This window comes from Chrysemys picta, chromosome 7 (genome assembly GCF_011386835.1).
Source record: "Chrysemys picta bellii isolate R12L10 chromosome 7, ASM1138683v2, whole genome shotgun sequence".
NCBI classification, from domain to species: domain Eukaryota; kingdom Metazoa; phylum Chordata; order Testudines; family Emydidae; genus Chrysemys; species Chrysemys picta.
Genome location: NC_088797.1, coordinates 69,213,934 through 69,236,275, shown reverse-complemented (window position 1 = coordinate 69,236,275; position 22,342 = coordinate 69,213,934). Strand labels below are relative to the sequence as shown.

Here is a 22,342-nt window from a genome sequence, read left to right as displayed (position 1 = left end):
GCCAGCCTCCCTCCGAGAAGTCTATTTCCTTCCCTACTCAGGTGAAGTCCGTCCCGTGAGAACAGTTTTCTGTCCCCGAAAGCCTCCCAGTGGCCATACATCCCAAAGCCCTCTTTATAGCACCACTCCCTTAGCCAACTATTTATCATCACAATCCTGTCACCCCTTTGCTGCCCTTCTCTAGGAACAGGCAGAATCCCACTGAAGATGATCTGAGCCTCGATTTCCTTAAGCATCTTCCCCAGCCTGGCATAATCTCCCTTGATTCTCTCTAGTGAGAACCTAGCTGTGTCATTCGTTCCTACATGAAGGATGATCAAGGGGTTCTTACCTGCTCCTTTTAGGATCCTTTTCAGCCGCAGGTCCACATCTCGTATCTTAGCGTCCGGTAGACAGCACACCCTTCTGTTCTCTGGGTCTGCCCTGGTCATAGGCCTGTCTAACCTCCTCAGTAAGGAGTCCCCAATCACGTAACCTGCCTTTGCCTGGTGACAGTGCGATCTACTAATCTATCCCCTGTTCCCTCTAGTTGCAAGACCTGTCCATTCCTATTTTCCCTTATAATCCCCCTTATGCCATCCTGTACCCTCCCGGGGCCCAGATTTGGTGCTGTCTCCATCAACTCCTCCCCTCTTCTACGGGACTAACCGCTCTTCTCTTTTTCCTCACTCTGCCCCCTTCGGTTACCACCTGCTGCACCCCTTCCTCGTTTTCCAAACACCCAAACCTGTTCCTGAGCTCTATTTCTCCTTCACTGGCCCTCCTTTTCACTTACTAGCTTCATGTTGGAGGAGATCACATGCATTAGTCCTTCAGCCTGTGAAACACTAGCATTTTCCCCTACATTTTTTTCATCAGACCCAGTTTCGAATTAATTGCTGACTTCTAGGCTTCTTCCCTTCTTTATGTTCAATACTCTTCCATTTCCCACTGATGCTATTTTCATGGGTTCAGTGGCTTTTATCCTTCAGGCTTTAATTCAGCCAGTTTAGCATGTGCTAAAGTACAGTTTGCCTTAACTAGAGTTAGTTATAGAAGGTGTTAAGATTATGTTAGCTAGCTCAGTCTAATCCAGTGGTTCCCAAACTGTGGGTCGTGACCTCCTCTGAATGGGGTCACCAGGACTGATTTCCACTTGCTGGGGCGAAGGCCGAAGCCCGAGTCCCACTGCCCAGGGCCGAAGGCAAAGCCAGAGGGCTTCAACCCTGGGCAGCATGGCTCAGGTTGCAGGCCCCATGACTAGGGGCTAAAGCCCTTGAGCTTCAGCTTTGACCCCCCTTCCCAGAGCAGTGAGGCTTGGGCTTTGGCCTCCTCACCCAGGGCGGTGGGGCTCTGGCAGGCTCAGGCTTCCCCACACACACACACTTCCATCCTCCCCCGGGGTTGTGAAGTAATTTTTGTTGTCAGAAGGGGGTCACAGTGTAATGAAGTTTGAGAACCGCTGGTCTAACCTAATGTCATCCTGTTAGATCCAATGCAACACATGGTCCAAACAGGTTGCATGCACTTTTTCTTGCTTTACAGGAAAACAGACCACGTTTTGTTCTGAGTTCTACTTTTAAAGCTTCTCCTCCATAGCTAGCAAGGAAATTCTTATGGCAAAATTATTAAAAAACCAAAATGATGGTTTAGATGCAGAAATATAAAGCAAAAAACCCCAGAGGTAGTTGGCGCATTCTTTGAACAAAATACTGGGACTACAATATTGCCAAACTAGGTAGCATGCTCTCTTCATAAGAAAATAATCGCACAAAAAATGCAATTCCTGAGTTACTGACTCCAGCTTCTCATTTCCCTGGTTCAGCTGTGCTTTCAAGGCACCCCCGGCCTTTTACCTACCATTCTAGCCAGCTTTTTGAGCATTTGTCTCACTATAATGGAATTATTTCGTTCGGTGGATTCAACCTTTCAACTTAAGCCTGCAGTATCACTTACACCCTTGAACCACTAGGGACGTCAGTTTCTCCTTTGTTGCTAGGGAATTCATACTTGAATGACTGTAGGCAGCTTAGTCTTTTAAATAAATTTTCTTTTACTTGCTTATGTCTTACTATCAAGCCACTCAAATCCATTGGATACATTTCTCTAGTTCACACAAGCATATTAACTTATTCCTACAAAACTTTGTAAAGGGACTCAGGAACAATTTAATAGCATGAGTTGTGCATTAAAAGCCCTGCTTAGTCAATTTTTACACCAGTCTGAAATATAAACATTTAAAACAATGTAGGATAGCTCAGAGTAAATTTGCTAATTCCACCAAGAATACACTTTTCCTTTTGTAAAGGGGGAAAGGTTCCCATTTGTTATAACAGAAATACTGACTTTTCAGTAGATCGCAAAGCTCCTCAGCCATTTGCCTACTGTAATTTGCATTGCCATTCATATCCCAGAACACTCTCTTACAGTTTCCACAGCATTTCAGGTGACACCACTGGAACGAGCCCAATAGTTTAGAGGCATTGCTTATGGCAGACGATCATTTGGAAGGGACTAAGCAAATCATCTTCAGTTTAATAGCCAAACACACACTGGCTCATGACCCTCTGAGTCTAGATAAATAGCAGGTAACTCCCTTGTGGATTACTACCCAGAGGCTGCGAACTCCCCTAGATTATGCAGGCAATCATGTGTTGCACCAGTTTGGGGTACACTAACATTAACTAAGCAATACCAAATTGTTTACTTTCACATATTCTAATTTCATTTGTGAAGCTGTGTAGTTTTTCTGTGAAAGCCCAGTTATCCCCAAAGGCAAAATAAGTATCTGAATTATCAGGGCCAGTAATTATTGGCCTCTGGCATACAGGAAAAATGTAAAAGGAACAATTTATCTGTTTTTAATTTAATTCCAGTCCCCTATTTCCCAGCAATTGCACATGGCCACACATTCTAAACACACACCCCTAACTCAGAGTGCAACAAAAGACGCTAGTAATCTCCAAAGCCAATGCCTCACTACAGGCCCAATCAAACCCACATGTGGAGGAGACCAAATATTTTGCATTTTGCTTACTGCTAATAATGCTGCTTCACTTCATTAAAAGCAGCTTATCATTTTATCTACTCTCTCTGATTAATTAACCTCTGGTTAAAATGAATGAGCACTTGATTTCAGGATGCTATTAATGTGTCACTGGTGAGCCACTGCTTGCATATTTCCATTCTTTTCTTTTTATTCCCTGATCATTCACACCACACTAACATTGTTTTTCAGACCTTCCTGCTTACTGTCCCCCCCCCCCCCCCAAAATATGCCACAAATATGTTTTTTTCCCCGGGGGGGGAGGAGATGGGGGAGAGAGAGAGACAGGAGCTGTAACCGAAAACTTTCAGTGCCTCTGCAGGAAAATGCAATTTAATAGTCTGCATTTTAGTATAATTTCCATACTAAAAATAAAAGAATGGGAAGAAAGACTAGGCTGGTGAGGGCAGGTCAAAAGATACCATTAAGACATTCAAATCATTTAGCTATCAGGAGTAGGATATAGTTTTACATGGTAATCACAAACAGTAGCTCCATTAAGAAAACCTACATTCGGAAAGAAGGAAAGAATTCCCTTCCTGAGCCAAATTCCATGTGCTGTATATGAATAGAGACCTGCTACCGTATATACCTGCAAGTTCACCATGGCACGTGATCCCTGTATCTTGATTTCTAAGAAGAAAATAAATAAATGAAATCACACCACCACACTTAAACTAAGTATTTTAGAACTGCAACAATCCCATTCAAACCTACAATTCCCCTTTGACTTTGTATTTCTGAATGGGGAAGTTATTGAAATGTACAAGACTCTCACACGCATGTATATACAGAACCGAAGAATGGAGCAATGTGTACACACACCAGAGCTTCCTTAACAGCAGGGAACAATTCTGCACTTGAGGGGGAAAAAACACTTTTCATTGCAAATTTCCACAAATGGGCCTTAAACTTTCCCATTAGAAGTAATGTGGAACATAGGCAAAAGTAATGATAAAAACTGTCATACACACACACACACACACACTTTTCCTCCCAGTCACTGATTACAGATTAGCTCCACAAACGCACTTTAAAAACTTCATTCTGCGGATTGTTAGGTTGCACTCCCACAACTCTGCTGCAGTCATTGCAAAGCATACTAGTCACAGCTCCTCTTAGTGAGAAGAGAATGTACAAGAGAAAAGACTTTAAATGTATAGCTCTGCAGGAAACTCTTTTCCTGGCCTGGGAAATTTTAAAAATTTAGGGGACAAACATCCCATTCTAAATGGGACAAAAAGTTGAAATCTTGAACATTTTCAAGAACCAACAATGTGAAAAAATTGATTTTGATAATTGCAAAATGTTTTATTACTTTGGCTTCTTTTTTACTGTAATTAGTTAAATTGCAAAAACAAAAAGTCATTTCAAACAAAAATTTTCATCTTAAATTTTTTTTAAAGTATCCAAATTGTCAAAACAGCTCATTAGAACAATTTCAAAACATTCTTCTTCTCCGCCCAAGTTTTTTCTAAACAACACATTCATCAAAATCTATCCTTTCCCATTGACATTTTTGGATTTGATGAACTGGTGTTTTCTGACAAAATGCATTTTTGAAAAATTCCTAACCAGCTCCTCTTAAATGTAAAGTCCGACAATATTTGTTATTTTTTACTGCTTTATTTAGAAGTCTACTTAGTTAAGATTCACATAACAAATGTAAGAGACACAGACCTATTCCACTAATTCTGTACTATGTAGTTTATGATACTGATGTCCAGCCATCATATGTCATGCAAGTAAAAAACTTAGCTCATCTCACAAATTGTCTTCCTCCATATTCTGTGTTCATTTTCTTCTCTTCGCTCCAAGTTTTCTCCCTTCCATATATCTATAACCTGTCCTCAACTCCACAGACTACAGAGGGGGTCTCCTCTTCTCTAATATCAGGGGTGGACAAACTTTTTGGCCCGAGGGCCACATCGGGGAATAGAAATTGTATGGCAGGCCATGAATGTTCACAAAGTTGGGGCTGGGGTACAGGAGGGGGTGAGGGTTCTGGTTGGGGGTGCGGGCTCTGGAGTGGGGGGTGTAGGAGGGTGCTCTGGGCTGGGAACATGGGGTTCGGAAGGCGGGTGGGGGATCAGGGCTGGGGAAGGGGTGCAGGTTCCAGCTGTTGGTGCGGGCTCTGGGGTGGGGCTAGGAATAAGAAGTTTGGGGTGCAGGAGGGTGCTCCGGGCTGGGATTGAGGCGTTTGGAGAACGGGAGAGGGATCAGGGCTGGGGCAGGGGGTTGGGGTGTAGGGAGAGGCTCAGAGGTGCAGGCGCCGAGTGGCGCTTACCTTAAGTGGCTTTCGGAAGCCATGTCCTTTCTCTGGCTCCTATGCGGAGGCGCGGCCAGGCAGCTCTGCACACTGCCCCATCCGCAGGCACCACCCCTGCAGCTCCCATTGGCGCACCGGAGAAGGCCATTGGAGCGTGTAGGAGCCGGAGCGGGGCCATGCCACGGCTTCCGGGACCCCCGACCCAGCGCCCAGGACGGAGCAGGGACGAGCCGCGTGGTGCGGCCCCCCAATCCAGCGTCCTGATGGAGCGCGAGAGAAGGGCGAAGCCGCATGATGTGGCTGCCGACCAAATAACCCGGCCGGAGCAGGGCCAAGCCACAAAGTCTGTCCCCTGCCCTAGCGGGAGCTTGCTGGCCAGCTTAAAACAGCTCGTGGGTCAAATCCGGTCCACGGGCCATAGTTTGCCCACCTCTGTCTTATATGGTATAACAAGACTTGGCAGAATTTGATTTTTTTTAAATATAATTTTACATTATCAATTTTTATTTTAAGCATTTTTCCTATTTTTATCAATTTAAATTTTCAAATCTGTGCAGAATTATGGGGAAAGGGGTCAGCCAATGGTTATTTAATGACAGTGGACACTGATGACATTCAAGATGTTAAAGCTTTGTAACAATTAAAATGTAACAGATGGTCAGCATCACATGTCAAAATATACAAAGTAAATATTCTTAAATGGTTCAAAAAATACTCAGGGAGCATTTTTTTTACTTTGAGTATCTGTAAATTTTGATTACTATTGATGGAAATATTTTTTCGTTGGTTTGTGGGTGGAAAGTGAAATCGACGTTTACTGATATTTACCAATAAAAATCTAATCCTTCCAAGCATAGGCATAACTAGCGCTTAAAGAGAGCTCTTCAGGCAGAGAGAAAATGCAAGCCTCCATGAAGCGCTCCTCCTCCCATCCAAGGAGTGCTACTGAAGGATTACAGGGTCAATGTATAGAAAGGCCCCAATTCAGCAAATCATTTAAGCACGTGCTTAAGTCCATCCCTATTCATCAAAGTACTTAAGCACAAGCATGTGCTTAAAATTTAGCATAACTTAAAGTTAAGCATGCACTTAAGTGGTGATATACTGTTTAATCAGGACTTAAGGCTTGTGTGAAGATTAGGTCTCCAGAGACTGGAACCCCTGGAAACACAAGCTCTGCTGTTAATTCATTGGGACTCAGAAGTCTGACTCCTGGATGGGTTCTGGATAGCTTCATAGCTTTGACACTGGATATGTTTGCTGTACTAGAAATCCTAACTCAAAACCTATCTTAAAAGCTTTTTTTTAAAAAAAAAAAGACATTAAGCAAATATCCTGTTGAAACACTGCTCAAAGTCTTGAAAACTATTAACTTGATTTATGTGTGAAAAGAGAAATACAAACAGAGTAAGCTTACCACCAGTAGATAAGCTATTACAGACACCGCTTAACATATCACAGCGTCACCCACCTGAAATATGTTAGCTAGAAGCTGTATCACCTTTTCTCTGGAGATGGGTTAGGAGAGTGGGAAAAAATAAAATAAAGAGATGACTTTGCTCCAATCTTGAAAGCACTTTTTTCTTCTTGTTATTCTAAGTGTGTCAATTATGAACAGGGTCTCACCTTTGTATATGATTTATACTTTCTAGGAGCAAAAAAAATCTTTGCCCAAGTTTAATTGAAGAAAGGACAAAAAAGGTAACTCCACGTATAGCTATGAAACAACAAACATGAAACTTCAGCAAACGTTTGGCTACTTAACAATCAGACATTTCTTCCTTCCCCACCCCCTCAAAAAATACTTCAAAGTCCAGCAAGAATACCTTTCCTTCTTCCCTCCCCCTCCCCCCAAAAGGTTTCAGCCCAACAAACTTGGGAGAATTTCCTTTTGCTTTGTTTCCAAAATATCACTACCATGTCCCACCTCTTCTCCTAAAGCTTTTCTCCCCAAGGGATACAGACTGGGTGATAGCATTTGATAGCAGACTGCTGCTTAAATACCATACATAAGCAGACAGTTAAAAACACATGCTGCACTAAGGTACTGTCAAGGGGCTTAACAATGTACATTTCCTGGAGTCTGACACATGGAAGCAGTTGGAAAAGGACATCACCCAAAACCACCATGATCTCCCCAGACCTCTGGCATGTTGGTCAGGTGAAGAATAAAGAAAAGAGGGGCATATAGGGACAAGGGGTTTTATGTCTGAGCTCCTGGCGTAAGCAACAGCCGAGGAGGAGGAAAATATCTCTGACTTGTTACAGTAATGTGAGCCAGCAACAGGAAGAGAGGGGGTTATCCAAGGAAAAACCCAGTACTATGCTGAGGTAACAGAGGCACAGACCGAGTACCCTGACCTAAGAGAAATGGCAATAGTCCCAAAGCAGCGCCTTCACAGGAAGAGACTGGGAATATAGGGTAAATGCAAAAGTTTTCAGTGAAAAAAATATGATTGATCAAAACAAAACAAAACACAAACAGAACTCCCCCCCCCCCCCCCGCCCAAGGCTAATGAGCAGAGTCCCACCAAAAACCCCTCCACAACCCTGTGAGATTTGGGTTTACAGGTTTACATTAACCCAGTCCCTGAGAGTTTTGGGGTCTGAAAGAACCCAGAGACTGTAAGCAAACTCAGCTGGAACTGCCAGGTTTTGCAGTGGCTTTTGCCCAGAACTCCAAGTCAGAACAGGCTTGCAAATCTCAGTCAATTTGCTCCAAGTTCTGGGTTTGAAATGAACATATCCCACAGCTCTAATAAAGAATCTATCTGGGGGAAAGTGGACTTAGGGATTGTGAGGTGGCTTCTGCTAGCCTCTCTTCCCTATCAACTCCCTCTTACCCATATGGCTAATTCAGGGAATACATGCCTGAAGTAGTCAAGAGATTCCCATGATTTGTCTGGCAGCCAGGGAGAAAGGTTAGCAGCCATTTTTAAACAAGATGTAGAGAGCCAAGCCAGCTGGGTAGTTGGTGCCATTTTTCAAAGGTGAGAAAGGGAGGAGTGAAACTTACTTTTCTACAGTAATAAGGATTAGTGGTCTGGGAGTCTAGCACTCCTCCCTCATTAAAAGATAGGAGACAAAGTGATAGACAGGTAATTACCTAGAAGGAGCCCTAGGGAAATTCCAGAAGACTCCATTAGAATGCTTCAACTGGTCTGTAGGTTTCTGCTTGTCTCTTAGTATCAATTGAAGCTCCCCAGAAAGAGTAACCCGAAAGGTCCATTGCTTTGTTTCAGAAGGTAATCAGTCACCCAATAGGGGCCCTTCTAATAAAGGATTTGCTTTCTTCCCCACTGTCAACAGCACGGTGGCAAGCATGGGACAGAACTGCTCCAGGCAGATTTGCGTACCTGCAGTTTGTCATTTGGTCAGCAAGTTATACCTTGCGGTATCTGCACTTAGTCTGAGGTTTTACATTTTGCATCAAACAGTCTATGGGGCTGTTGTCCATGGGTGCCCCTGAATCACAGGGTGAATGATTCATTTAGGAATCAGTTATCGTAGGATACAGAGAGCTAAAGAATAAACAATGGGCTTTCCAAAGGAGCCTAAAGGAATTAGGTGCTCAAATCAACTTGGCTTTCAATGGAACTTGGGCACTTAACTCTCTTAGCATCACCTGAAAGTCTCAGCAGGAAGTAACAACATTTAAAAACATGTTCTAAGATAGGTTCATCTAAAATGCTTGTAAGGACAGAAACTGCTTTGCAATCATTAACTTGCAGGGCATTGTGGACATGGAATATAAACCATATTCCAAGAAATGGAAAGATGAGTGAGGATTACATAAGATCACGCCATCATCTATGGCCATGGAATTTATTACATAGAGGCTCACACATACCATATTCTGGCACTTCTGCCTGGAACTAGAAGCATTTAAATACATGAAAAACAAGTTCAGTTGGAAGGAAGCATAGTGTAGAAAAAAGGGCACTGGATTTGGACTTAGGAAACCTGGGTTCAATTCTTGGCTCTGCCACCAGTCTCCTGTGTAACCTTTGGCAAGTCACAACCGCCCATGCCTCACTTTCCTCATATGTAAAAAAAGGATATTGATACTGATTCCGTTTGTAAAGTGTTTTGACATCTACTGATAAAAATTGCTATGTAAGATCTAGGTATTACGATTATTACACAATCTTTTCCAAATCTCAAGGAAAGATGTGATTCAAATGCAGAGTTATTCAAATGTAGGTCATTTTACCTGAACTGGTATTTTGCCCAATGGGAGGCCTTTCTCCCCTGATATTGTTGTTCCATCATTTTGATGCAACAAGAGATTGTAAATGACCACAGAGGACCTGAGGTGGAGGGCAGGGGCCCAGGAACTAAGCTAATGCAGATAGGTCATCATTCCACCAATGCATTGGTCGTTTTTTTAACACATTATGTTTTCTACTAACATTTTAAGCAAACCTTTTCCTGCAGTTGCTAAAAATGAGCCCTCTGTCCTACACGTAGAAATAGGCACAGGACAGGACTGTATACATGAAGGAACATACACAGAAGCCTCTCTTTGCATGAGTACATTGAAGAGGATGGAAAACCATCCTCATCAACTTGGAGATGATCTAAGAAAATAAAAATTCCACATTGACAAGCTTATTCTAACCTTACCCTCCCTTCCTTTCCCACCTGCTCCAAAAGAGGTTTAACAGGCAAGACACCTAAAGCAGGCAGATAACAATTACCTTTTACCTCCTGAAGAGGCCGCCGCCAATTAGCACATTCCTGGAGCTTCTAATTCAGGCAAGAAAAAATAAAGGGGGGGGTGAGCTGGGATTGATGTCTCAGTCTGTAACACACAGTATTTCCTAAGAGAGAGAAAAAACAGAAAAGGGAAAGGTAAATATCAGCTTTCTTGTCCTTTGAAGGTGCAGCAGATTACAGCAACTCCTTAGTCCCGCCCCATTTCTCCAGCCCCAAAATAGCCATCCATGGCTGTACTGATTTGCTGATCATGTCAAGGTCCAGAATGTGTTGGCCAAATCAACTGCTAAAAAAAAAAAAAAAAAAAGAGCATGGATTGATCTGAACTGTCAGATATCTTACCCAAACCAAATGTTTTCCAGGGGTGGGGGTGGGAAGACTCTAAAGAGCAAGATACTGATCCTAAAATAGCCTACAACAGGATAATTGCAAGGGAGATGCTAAAATATACCCAAGTATTCATTCAAATGAATTTGCCTCAGTCACGATCAGGCCCATTTCTGTAAAACATTCACATTAGCTGCTTTTACTGGCAAAACAACAATGGAGGATTTTAAAGTCACATGCCCAAGTATGCGTACACATGCATGCGTGCGCACACACAGACATTTAAAAATCACACATACAAATGATTGTGTGCTCATCCTATCAAAGAACATTAATACCAACACATGACGTATCTGAATAACCACTACCAAATTTAAATATTTTTATTTTTTATTTTCATTCCAGTGTATACAAACACCAAGGAACTCCTAACCCAGGTTACGTTCTTTAACAAATACTTTAAAATACAATCCAATAAGATGAGGCACAAACCAACAACCCTTCTCCAGACTGAGGTACAAACCAGCAACCCTTCTCCAGACTGAGGTACAAACCAACAACCCTTCTCCAGACTGAAGAAGCCAATTCACAAAACAGAAACTTTCCCAACTCAGCTCCCACAATAGCTTAATCCCTCCCCTCAGAGGGATCTCTGGCCCCATATGCCACAACTGGATGTCCAAGGAAGAAACACACCCCTGACTGACACAAGTTTCCCCAAGAAAGGCGCTGGTGTGGACAGTGCTATGTGGGCAGAAGAGGCTCTCCTGCCAACACAGCTACCACTGCTCATTGTGAGTGGTTTAATTATGCTGGCGGGAGAGCTCTCTCCCGCTGGCATAGAGCAGCTACACAGGAGACCTTACAGCGGCTATCCATAGTGCAGACACAGCCGTAGGCAGGCTTAGCATAACCCTTAGCCGAAAGAGAAACTTAGAACAAGGAACCCAATGCTCAGCCTCAGCCTCTAGCTTCTCACAGAGTTTCACTCATTTCTGTTATCCCAGTCAGGACTAACTTGCCCTCCCCCTTCACATACCACTGTCAGAAAAAGAGATGTTTACAGCCTGTTCCATTCCTTCCCCCACAGCTACCACCAATGTTAGGGAGTACTCAAAGGTGTCTCATATTTCATGGTCCTCTTCTTCTCACTGGTGGCTAGCCCCCAAATGAAAGGCAAACAAGTTGGGGGCGGGGGGGATCAAAGAGATACATAGGAAATAAATTTGCCTGATTAATATATTTGAGGAAATGGCAAACTGCTTTCTGCCCTTCTCTGACTGAGGGTTTATTTAAAGAATTGTCCCTGAAAAATCTGAGTATGAATTGTCTGAACACAGAAGAAACTAAGATTACCCTTCTCCCCAAAAAGAAAAAACAAATGCATCTAATACCAAAAAGTGACTAATTGTGCCACTTGATCTCGCTAAAGAGGTGATTTTTATCTGATGCTGGGAAAGCTAACAGGGAGAAAAGGGAAGGCAACCCCATCGTAAGGAAATCTGTTCTTAAAACCATTCAATGCACAGTACAGTTTCTCCAATTCCAAAAGGCCACCGCTTCTGCATCTGCCAGGGGGACTAAACCTCTACTCTTCACCCTTTTCTACCTGATCGGCAGACTTAAAGCTGCAAAGATAATTCTGACCAGCTTCCCCTCTAGATACGTGATGGCCTAAAAAAGAATTCACAAAGTAACAACAATAGTGTAAATAAACAATGAAAACCTCAACAAAGATCCTGGAGGAAAAGACACAGAGACTGCACATAACAGGAGTGAGAGAGATAAAGAACAAAAAAGATCAGTGGCACAAAATGTCTCCTGTTCAGCTCTGCTACATCTGCCCATTGAAGTACCCAGACAAAATAAACCAGTGATCCAGAATGATAGATCCTAAGATACAAAAGAATCATCTATCTTAAAAAAAAAACCCTAACGGCAGACTCTCCCACATAGTAGAAAAGCACAATTATATACAGTTTCCCTATTTGCATCTCCTCTACACATCAGGTACCACGGCTGTTTGCATTAAATTGCCTTTAACCAATTTCAGATAATAAGTAGAGTACTCAAAATGTGACACTTTTTCATGCAAAGGGGAGTAGGCTTAGAGCCCTGATTGTGGAGAACTGAAAAGAAATGACCCTCAATGAACTGGTTGTGACATATGTACTTCCTGAGGCAATGCACTAATCAATATTTACTGACAGACTCACCACAGACCATGTCGGGAAAGACAGCAAAAGAAATACACACACTTATTTTGCATTCATCAGTGATACAAATCAAATACATCCGTCTTTCCTTTTTAATTATTAAATCAAAGACACGCTTTAGGCAGCATTATGATGAAAAGTCTGTACGGATGATTATAAAAACCACAGACACCAGTCAGGTGGAGCCAGTTAGGAGTCGCTATACTAGTTAAATGTCATATATGTTTTAAATACATATTATATATAAAAATCATACACATAGTTTCACTCTCCTAAAACAGATCAGGGACTTGAACCTGGGTCTTCCCCATCCCCGGTAAGTATCCTAACCACTCAGCTATTGGCTATTCTAGATTAAGGGGTGCGGGCATCTCTTGCTTTCACAATTCCATCCTGGTCCCGCGAAACCTTTCCTGATGAATGTTTCCCCTAAACTCACCCTTTTTCAGGAAAAGCTTTGGGTTGGCATTTTCAACAAAAAACAGTTTTCTCAAACATTTCCTGACCAGTTCTAGTCACAAGCCTCACCTAGGTCCAGAGCCAGGACTCAACAATCACTGCTCTTTTAGAGATAGTTGTAGTCCTCTTCCCACCATGAACAAAAAGAGAATTGGGACCTACGGAAAAGCAAAACATCTGCAAAGCTCTCGCATTATCCTCCTTTGCCATAATGCTTACAAAAGAAAGGGAGTTCTGTGTAGTACTTCTTTTTATAAAGATCATATTCCGCTCAGGTTATCTGTGGTATTAACTTGCCTAAATGCCAGGAGCCCAGACACTGGCAAGTGAGGCACAGCCAAACCAAGAATTCCCAAAAGCCATAAAATACATTTTGCATATTCTTTTTTATTTCATTGATAAATATATACAGATTTAAGGACAAATTGTCACTAGGCTTAAATGTCATAACTCACTCTTTCCAGTGGTGAAACACGATGCCAGAAACTTTGAAGAACATAGTGCCACGTGAGACTCAAATCTTGGCATACCTAATAGTGCCTCAAGAAGTTGCCTTGTTACCATGGCAATTTAACAACGCCCAGGAGTCATTTTATAATGGCGTTGCTGTGGTAACCACTGCTTGGTGAGGCCATGGCAGGTTTGTAGCAGCCCAGGATGCAGGAGAGTTGCGGGCATGAGGCCTACACCCTGCGCCTTTCTGACCCCATGTGTGCGCGTGAGGAGCTGCCATTAAGCCCTGTGCCTGCCTTATGCTCTTCTTCCCACCCTCCCACGCTGGGCTGGGTAGCGGCTCCAGCTCCTGGGTTCACCTGCTGCTTCTTCACTGTAAATAAGGACAGCTTTTAGTAGCTATTCAATTAAACACTGGGTAGCCTATTTTGTGATTTATGCCTCGCCAGTCAAAAACTTCACGAGCAACCAGTGGCCAGGAGTTAAATCAAAAGGAGGCTGTAAAGAGAAATGAAACAATGGCAAAGACAAGGGTCCTTGAGGGAAACAATTTGGACAATACCCTGTCTGGCTCCATGCAGCCCAGAATGGATGACTCTTCCCAAGGGTGAGCCTAAGTAGTCTGCTGTACTCAGAGAAGTTGCTTCTCCCTGCCAGTTAGATGGAGTTAGATAAGATGAGAGGAACTTACACCTTAAACTTTCTTTGCCAGCTGTTGTAAATATGACCCAAGAGGCCTTTTATTGTTTTTATCCTTTGCTCTACATGCTTTGTACCTTAGAGGAATGAATAAATTATGCTTTGTTTTGATGATGCTGTTTGTGTCACTGCATACTTAAGATATGCCTGCACTACAACAGCCACACTGGTACAGCTATGGTCATAGTGCCATAGCTGTACCACCATAGTATAGACCAGGGGTCGGCAACCTTTCAGAAGTAGTGTGCCGAGTCTCCATTTATTCACTCTAATTTAAGGTTTTGCGTGCCAGTAATACATTTTAACGCTTTTAGAAGGTCTCTTTCTATAAGTCTATAATATATAACTAAACTATTGTTGTATGTAAAGTAAATAAGGTTTTTAAAATGTTTAAGAAGCTTTGTTTAAAATTAAATTAAAATGCAGAGCCCCCGGACCAGTGGCCAGGACCTGGACAGTGTGAGTGCCACTGAAAATCAGCTTGCGTGCCGCCTTTGGCACGCGTGCCATAGGTTGCCTACCCCTGGTATAGACGCTTCCTCTGTTGACAGAAGGGGTTTTCCTGACGCAGTAGTTAACCCATTTCATGAAAGGTGATGCTTAGGTTGAAAGAAAATTTTTTCCATCAACCTAGCTAGGTCTACAGTGTGGGTTAGGTTGAACTAACTAGGCTGCACATGGTGTGACATTTTTCACAGCCCTGAGCGATATAAATCTAGACATTAGACTAGGCCTTATTACTGTCACAGGCTCCTGAAGGTAAACTATTACAGGTGGCAAAACCAAGTTGGGCCTGTGTTATTAACTCGGTTGGAAACTGGGTGGCTGCAGCCCAGATATCCAGTCAGAGTGGCTGGACTAGAGTGGTTCCATCCAGTGAGGTGCAGGAAGCCAGGCTAGTCACATAAGAACTGCATTCCAGAGGGACTAAAGCGATCTAAGGCACAGTTCATCCTGTAACCATGAAACATGACTCCCCCATGTCTGTCTGCAACTGTTAACACTAGTCTTCTACTTCCAGCGTGAACTCTGGGAGGCAGAAACCATCTTCTTGTTCTGTGTTTGTACAGCGCCTACCACAATGGAGTGTTGGTAAATACACACAAACTACAACATAGTCTGAGAATACAGAAATGGAGAACAGAGGACATTCAGTACTGACACAGAAACTTCAATATTCATTGTAATCAACAGTAACTGATCCTAATTGAAGGGAAGATCCACATATTCACAACACAAGCTCTCTCACAAGATCTGTTGATAAATTCATCAAGGATTTATTCCAATAATTTTGCCATATCTAACTTTTAATAAATATAAGCCTACAGCCACATTCAGCGTGAGGTGAGGTTTCATTAGATCTCAGCCTAAGCAAGATAATTGTAGGTAAACACTAAGGCCATGGGAGCACTGTTCTACTGCAGGTGCCATACATATCCCACCCATTTTTTATCATTCAAAAATCCCACTGTGCTTGCAAGAGTAGGAGTATTAATCCTGGTAGTTCTGCCAATATCCATTCCAGACAGCTATAGCATTCTGCCTACCTAAGCCGTCCAAATCACAGTTCAGGGGGAAAAACAATGAGGAGTCCTTGTGGCACCTTAGAGACTAATACATTTATTTGGGCGTATCTCTAAGGTGCCACAAGAACTCCTCGATGTTTTTGCTGACACAGACTAACACGGCTACCACTCTGAAACAATTCAGGGGGAAGTTATTCCTCATCATTTCCTGACCAAGACTGATCACCTATCCCCCATCCCCCTTTCTCTCTCTCTCTCTCTCTGACTGACACACACACACACCACACACTCAGTGCCAGGGTTTTGGAAGGAGAAGAGATGATTTGGGTAACTGCTCTGTTAAAAGTGATTTGGTTTATAATCTGGTTTTGTTTCTTGATTATTTAAGACCATGCCCAAAAGTTTATTATTTGTGTTACAGTAATACCTAGAGAAATCAACTAAAATCAGAGCCCCATTGTATTAATGCTGAACATATACATAGTAAGAGAAAGTCCCTGATCCAAAGAGTTTACAAGGTAAGTAGGCAAGACAAAGAAAGTATTATCACCATTTTACTGATGGGAAAGTGAGGGAGAGAGAGATTAAGGCTATGTCTTCAATAGCACTTTTGTCAGTCAGGGGAGTGAAAAAGTGTTTTCTTATCCCAGGAACAAATGTTCAAGATGACAAAGTTTTTTTCGCATCCTGAATGGGGATGAAAAGTCAAATCAACAACTCAACAACTTCCACAAACCAAAAATTCAAACAAAAATTTGGTTTACATCTCTCAACTGTTCTTTTTATTTTAATAATTAAAAGTTGTTTCAAACCTAAAACAGAACTTTTCATTTTGAAAGCATCAAAACAACATCGCCATTTCAACTTTTTTCAAAACTGGAAATTTGTTAACACTGCAGAAAGTTTCAATTTTGTTCAACCAGCATTTTTTGACAGAAAAACATTTCATTAAAAGATTCCCAACCAGCTCTATTGCTTACATCGTTAAAGGTTTATTTTGGTCATTTTCATGTTATACCTATATATACTTCCCCAAATACACCCTAAGAACTATTCTTAAATGTATTCTAACCTGGAAAAAGACAAGAAAACCATTTGTCAACGTGAAACAAAGTTTAATATTTATATTCATATTCATACACACACATTTAAATTTACCATCCCAGGCACTAAGTTTACTCACACAGCCTTTAACCACAATGACCAACAAGAAGAAAGCAAATTACATTGGACTATTTCATCAATGTAATTTATACATCCAGGGCAAGTAGAATTTTGCAGTGTGTGTTTATTTTATACACAAGGCCTGAGGACCAAATCTAGCAAGATGCCAAGTGCCTTCCACTCCAAAAGATGACTATGGATGAAGACACTCAGCACTTCATAGGACTGGTGCCTTCCAGAGAAGCAGAGACCCAGTTATATCAGTCCAAATATCTATTTTCCCCTCTCTTTAATTCAGGGATGCCACCTTTCTAAGGGCTGGTAACCTAGAGGCCCCGCCCCCTTCTCTGCCTCTTGCCCCAAGATCCCGCCTCCATCGCTCCCCCCCCCCGCCCCGCCCCCCCTCCCCCAGGTCAGTCGCTTGCTGGATTGTCTCAAGGAGCCTGTCTGCAGGTAGGAGAGGGCGGGTGCAGGTTAATGACCTGGTGCCTCCCCCTACCCCGCGGTAACCAGACTTTTGGTTTAGGTGCCATTTAGGGTTGTCAGGTCCGCTTTTCAACTGGACTTTCCAGTCAAAAACTGGGCACCTGGCAACCCTAAATGGCACCCGGACACAGAAGCCAAAACCTGGACTGTCCGGGTAAAAACTGGACAGGTGGCAACCCTACTTTAATTCCTGATTTGCAGTTTTCGGTACCAGGCTAAGGCAAATGATCCCAAGAGTTACATCTAGAAGTAATCCCCTCTCTTTGTTTTTTGTTTTTATAAATGAATTTGATTATTGGATGCAGATAAATCAAGTCAAATAACATTTCTGTGCGACTTGAGCCCTGGGTTAGAATAGAAAAGGCAGGAATGTCAGGCACATGGATACACTCTCTAGAGTGGCGTTCTCTTGGGGATCCCTGTTAGTTACACCATGTCAGGCTCCTATGCTTTCCATTATCGATGGGCAGCATGCGAACATGACAGCAGACACAGGTTCTTATTTAGCTTTGAAACAGTTTTCAGCGATTCAGAAAACCAGCTATCTTGCTACAACAGAACTAAAGGATACTGAAAAACCAGAACCATTTGTTTCAAGAGAAATACCTCTACCTCATGTCCCCATATTTTTTTTTTAATTAAAAAGGGAAAACCTCTAGCTCCTCAAAACAACATTTGTGAAGCTTGAATCATTTAACCTGCCAAACCCAAGCCTGTAAAATGGGTGCTATTTCTTAAAAACATACAGTAAGTGCATTAAATTATTGATAGCCATTGAACAGGAAAAAAATTAAACAGCTCTCAGCTTTTATCAATCATTAATGCAGTTTCCAGAGCATCTCACTGGGTAGCTATCACATAGCACAGTGCAAAGACTACAAATCCTGAAGGCATGAATTTGTTCACCGTGAATGGAGAAGAAAAAAGAGTTCTGTTGGGAGGGGCTGAAGCAGATAGGGAAAAGGGAGATTTTTGTTGTTAGCAATACAGGGAACTGGATGATTTCATAGAGTGGTAACAGGCTATCCACCTCCCCTCATTTAAGGTCCAATGTGTAAGGTGGCAGGCACCCTCCACTCTTATAAGCCTCAATGGGTGCTGAAGGCACTTGGTATCATCCAGGAAGCATTCAGTAACTTAGAGGATCAGGCCCTTTGCTCTCTAGTTCAAATCTAATCTATCTCAGTAGCAACCAGGGGTGAAATCCTGAGCCCACTGACTTCAGTGAGGCCAAGATTTCACCACACACTGATAACTAGCTGGCAGCTAATGTAAAATGGGTTGTTCACAAAGGCAAGCCACCCCCACCAATAACAACTGGTAGTCTCAGCACAAAAGCCAAGGGCTGATCTGCATACAGACTGATCTCTTTCCCATATATGAACCCTCCGTGGTCAAGGCTGCATCCTACATCTGAACAGAAAAAACTTCAAGGGATCCACCATCCATCAGAGAATACAGGTGGGTCTAAGCTGAAATACTACGCAAAACTGTGTCCCTTTCACTAACGTTTTGTTTGAGGGGAAAACCAACATTTTTGGAACAAAAGGTTTTGATTTTTGTTTGGAAATTACTATTAATAAAAACCACATTTTGATCCACCCAAAATCAACTTTTTTCTCTGAATTTTCTTCTGTATAATTTTTCAGGTTTCATTTCTAATCAGAACAAAGACAAAGACAAATTTCTAAATCTTTCATGAAATGCAATTTCCATCATCTGCACAGCTCTAGTTGTGATATATGGGCCAGGCAGTGATGTTAAGCCTGCAATGCCATGGCCCACGTTGTGACTAAAAAGGAAGACTTCAATATTCCACTGTCAGCCTCGCATCTTTCAACCAGCACTAAATCCACTGAAATTCTTTCTTTTAAAAATTCAGTAAATTAAAGCAATTAAGAACTACATACAGGCTAGATCCACTAATGCACATTATTGTTTGTGAGCCTCTGTTCCCATTATCCAGAACCCAAGTAGAAATTACTGCCAGGAAAGATTCCTGATGATCAGAATGCTGCATTGTACATATCAGCGTAAAAACTGAAGTAGAACATTTCTCTCCATGTAAAAAAAATAATTTAGATGTTACAATAGAACTATGCTTAAACACACAAGATTTAAGTCTCTATTTGCTCCCAAACCTAAATCCTAAGGAGTTTTTTGTTGAAAGCAATTAAAGAAAGCAGAGTCAAGCAATGAAATGGTGCCAAATGTTGATATCCAACTAGCCAGGAAAAGCTGCTGTCATAACAAAACATTTTGTACAATGTTTGTTTACAATCAAAAGCTGTCATCAAAAAACCCCCCACCAAACATGTTTTTTTCAAATTGGTGCAGGAATGCATCAAACTTCTTTAAAATTTCTCTTTCCAAACCAGCTTATGACTCGTATGATAACGAGTCTCATGGAATGTAATACAATAATATTGGTAAAATGAAAAGATATGACAATGTTGAATTATTGATTTTATGCTGCATCACAAGCACTCATTTGCAATCAATTTCAGTACAATATTTCATCCTCATCTCTATACTTAACTACAAGAGTAATAACTCAGATTATTAACATAACAGGCAACAACCGCAAGCTTTCACACTGAGACAGGCACCAGTGTCAACCTCAGAGTAATGCGCTAGCCTATCCTCAGGCCATAAGCAGTCTACCACAATGCTAGCTAACTGCAAAGATAAGGAGGATAAAAATCAGGGTGGGTCCAACAATTCATTGTGCTTGTAACAGCTCCATGGCATGCATGCCAACAACACTGCAGTTAAATCACACACAAGCTGAGCAATCAAGCTGAACAAGGGACATTATGGGTAGCTATATTCCTGCCATCCCAGGCCTTGCCTCCTAGACCTATGTGATGAAATCAACAGCGCTTGCCTGTCTAGAAAGGTATCTTTTTGTCCTGTGCCACCTTTGCAGCTCATGAAGTCATTTGTTTAAAATGGACAGCCCCTGAAACTGTGGCACTATTTACACCTTCGTGTCTATGTACTTCAGATATGTGAATTTAGACATTTTGCATTACTCTTCTTTGGATACAAATACATTTAATTTACTGGAAGCAGAGGAGCGAATTATTAAACAAGTCCTGGGGTCTTCAGAGGGACGGGGACACCTCATGTTCCTACCATGAGCCAATACAATAGACAGCACAGTATTCCATGTACCTTCTCATACATTACCCATTACTTTGATCCACAACAGGAGAGGGCTTTCTGGTCCCATTAATTTGTAGCATTCTACATTGTGGGGTCGCATGCGGAGCGGATAAAGCACATGACCAATGTGGTTGCAAGCTGAATCCAATCCTGTTTATTACAAGCTTTCTTTTATAGTTTTTTCTCAACATTACATAACACAATTAGGCTATAATCACACATCTACGGATTGGACAAGAAGGAGAATCATGTGTTTATCACATGTATAGCCCCACACCAATTGGTTCAACTGTTCCTTACATAAGGCCATGATTTATTACCTTGCAAGTGTCCCATCGTGACCCTTACCTCCTCATGGAACTTTCCATTAGGTTGGTGTAGGGATGATACATCCCCACACTACATGTAACCCATCATAGCTCATCTGTATTTAAGTTTCACTGAGAATGCATGGTTCATCGTTATTTGAATACATCTGACTCATTAGGATAAGCTTCTTGCACCTATTTTTTTCTCAATGTCATGTGCTTAGGTTTATCAGATTTGTTATATTAGATCTTTAAAGTTACGACAAGAAGTAACATACTTGATCACCATCTCCTCTGTTTGCTCTTATGCTTTTGTCTTGTATATGGTACTGTTTAAATGCTGTTATCTATCGCTAGCATTTAAGTGCCTTAAAAACTGCCTTAATATTCCAACATGACCCCAAATAAGTGATACTGATCTGCACAGGTATGCCATGGGGAAGCCTACCAACCTCTACTAGTTTCATCTACAGGAGATGGTACATTTAGTATATGGCGAGTTTTCCATCATAATGTTTTCTGAATGGAAATTGCAATTTCTGGAAAATTTAGGTTTTCCCCACAGGAAAATTTTCCATTTGGAAAATCAAAACATTTTCGTTTTGGGTTAGTGCAACAATGAACTGTAGCTGCTTGAGCTGCTGTATAATGCCTCATCGGAGCTGTAGTATCTCATGTCTCCATTTTTCTCTATAGGCTGAGTTCCTCTAGATTAGAATAGGGGCATGAAGCATCCAAACTACAACTCACATCAGGCACTGAGGCAGTTCAGTGGATGGAGAACAGATGACTGTCGAACCAAAGTAAAATAAAATTTCTTGATCTGAGAACGTTAACACAATCTGTTTCAATGGGCAATGTCTACATGAAATGTTTAGACATTTCCAAATACATATTTTTCAGAACTTTCCATTCCACAAAAGAAATGGATACTTTGCATTTTCACCCCAATTCAGGTCAAAAACAACATTTTGAAATATCGGTTTCCTGTAGTACAGAAATTCCAATTTTCAACCAGCTATAGTGCTAAGGTTAAATATATTATCACTGGAGCCCACGCCCACTCTCCCTCTTTCACAGAATACACATTCACAAAGAGACCACAGCTCCTCTCCATTCTACGTTATATTTGAGATTTCCCCTAGTATTCCTCCTTCATATCTTAAAGCAGCTCTCGTGGAGAGGAGACATAGCCAATGGCCACAAAAAGTTCAATTCTCCAAGAAAAAACATAATATGAAAATGATCTACAGCATCTACAGTTACCTTTGCTAGGATAAATGGGAAGGGTGCTCTGTGAACCAATAAATAAAGGCAATGAAATCCTCATGCTTTAGGGTATAAGCAGATCAGAAAAAATTCATAGCCTGTTCCATTATGACGTTGCACAGTTAGCTGCACTATCGTGGGTCCACATCTGGCATTGGCCTCTTTCAGAGAGAGTGTACCCATCTACCTTTGGACTTCTCTCATATGGCTGTACCAAAAAAGTGTTGGTTTTCCAGAAACTGATCCCTTGACAA

At 41.8% G+C, this 22,342-nt stretch overlaps 1 protein-coding gene across 19 annotated transcripts in view; it reads right to left on the bottom strand.

The window, feature by feature from the left end:
- ZMIZ1 (zinc finger MIZ-type containing 1) overlaps positions 1-22,342 on the bottom strand; it is a 497,476-nt gene that overhangs the window by 412,717 nt on the left and 62,417 nt on the right. For all 19 annotated transcript variants that reach the window (XM_024107239.3, XM_024107235.3, XM_065553356.1 and 16 more), the window contains exon 2: positions 9,995-10,117. The gene's annotated coding sequence lies outside the window, so the exon portion shown is untranslated. The remainder of the gene's footprint in view (positions 1-9,994; positions 10,118-22,342) is intronic.